The 2,216-nt window shown below is 32.0% G+C and overlaps 1 non-coding gene across 1 annotated transcript; it reads left to right on the plus strand.

Moving 5' to 3' along the window:
• Window positions 1-1,906: 1,906 nt before the first annotated feature.
• Window positions 1,907-2,009, plus strand: LOC118601091. The gene has a single exon (XR_004950191.1). It is a non-coding gene; the product is annotated as a U6 spliceosomal RNA (small nuclear RNA).
• Window positions 2,010-2,216: the final 207 nt, after the last annotated feature.

The following is a 2,216-nucleotide window of genomic DNA, read 5'->3' on the forward strand; positions in this document are numbered from 1 at the left end:
AAACAGTTCACAATGATGTCCCAGGTGAGATAAAGTTATTCAAGAAGTGACTTATCACTGAATAATCATTACTGAAGCATTTACTTTTCTGGAACACAGGACGTATAACCTAAAGACAGACTGCTTACATTATAGTAATGAATTAGTTAACAGTCAATATTAATAATCATCATATTTGAACAAAAGTCATGGTGATAAATTGATATTCATCACATTAAACCTATAAGCATTACACTTCCTGATTTCAAAATATATTACAAAGCTACAGAAATCAAAAGTTTGGCATTAGCATAAAAATATATGAACTGAGCAACAGAAGACATAAAAAGCTCAGAAATAAACCCACCCATGTACAGTCAACTGATCTTCAGCAAGGGAGTGAAAGATCCTAGATCTCATTTCTAATCCTTTGAACTTTCTACTGAACTAATGTGTTTTTATCTTTAAAATGTCTCAGAAGATAAAAGATGTCCCTGTGCTGATAAGATTTTGAGATTTTTAAGGAATCAAAAGAAATTTGCTCCATGAGCAGGTTTTTAAATTTGGCTTAAGGACTCTGATTCAGGGAATAAGCAATCTCCTTCCAACTCTCTCTTCTACTGGAGAGATGTCCCCTTTCAACCTGTGTCTTGTGGCCCACGACAAATCAATGAACTCAGGACCCAATATACCATGTCTTAAAAATCCATTTAGAAAACAATTGCCCCATTCAAAGTTCATTTCCTTCCTTTATCAGAAATTGCTGGAAATGTAATTTGCAGCAAGCATTTCATTTTGTGTCTTGAAATAGATTGAGGTAAATGTAAAGTCAATGATTAGATAAATGTAATGTCTTGGGTTGATGCCACAATGCAATATTCAATGGTGTGGTCAGTACTGATGGATGTTTTGTATAGTTACTCAGCTGTATAATGGGACAAATTCCCATGGCGCTATTTAAAATACTATGTGGCTCCTCTCAATTAATATTACCAAAAGTACCTTGGCACAAACACAAAAAGCAAGAGAGATTAGTGCTGAGCATGCAATTGTAGTCCTCTTTTGCTCTGTACCGAGATCATCCTTTATACCATCAACTGTTTCTGTGTACAATTTATTTACTGAGGTGTATTGCATGCAATAAATAACACAGTAAAGATTATCCCTCCTTCAAAAATCACTTTTATGAGGTTATAAATAGAAAGCCTGTACCAAGTAATCTCCAACAGTACAATTAAAGATAAAAGCCTGATGAAGTCAACACACATAATATGAGCATGCACACAAGCATTACAGCCATAGGAACACAATGTTTATGAACTCTCTATTTTAATGGCAAAGAGGCATATTTCTCTTCTTTATTCCCTGCTATCAAGGTACATATCATTCTATATAAAAGAGGGGTAAAGGAAAGAGGTGACTTTCTTTGATAAGGAATAAAAAACAGAATATCGATACTGTAGGAAATTTTTCTGGAAATGGAGATTGCAAACCCAGATTGCATAACACAGGAATGAATCAAATGATACAATGATAAATATCTTTTTTTTAAGTTCCACTTCCTGTGATGCCTGTTCTTCTGTGGTTGTATTTCATTGTTACACAGAAACCTAGCATTATCAGGAAGGATACCTAGGCAGTATCATGTGTTTCAGTGACCAAAATGATAAATTTCCAGAATTTACCATTTTAAAATTAAAATGTTTAATATTTTCTAACACGTCTAACAAATAATTATTAAAATCAGCACACCACTATTTTATTTACTAGTGTCTGCAGGTCCAGGACAGGACAGTTTGTGATTTAGAAAAATTTGTTGTCTCTCCTACTGAAATATATGTGATCACTATTGGCAACACTTAAAATAATTTTTATGACTTTTTTTTACTTATTAGTAGTCATATTAATGAAAATCCTATAGTGGTACTTGCTTTGGTAGCATATATACAAAAATTGGAATAGTATCAAGAACATTAGTATAGCTCATGCATAAGGATGACATGCAAATTTATGAAGCATTACCTACACACACATACACACAAAACTATATTAACATCTGTTCTGTCATGAAAAAAAAAATCTTGATACATTTTGGAAGCATATGCTTATGACAATAACTTACAAATATAGATATTTCTGAAATTTTTGTAAGTTTCTAATTTTGTAATTTAAAATCATTCTTTGTAAATAGCTTTTTAAGAAAATCTCCAAAAGTATTTTAGATTTTTTTCATTTTT

The sequence above is a fragment of the Rousettus aegyptiacus genome, unplaced genomic scaffold (genome assembly GCF_014176215.1).
Source record: "Rousettus aegyptiacus isolate mRouAeg1 unplaced genomic scaffold, mRouAeg1.p scaffold_m13_p_3, whole genome shotgun sequence".
In the NCBI taxonomy this organism is placed as follows: Eukaryota; Metazoa; Chordata; class Mammalia; order Chiroptera; family Pteropodidae; genus Rousettus; species Rousettus aegyptiacus.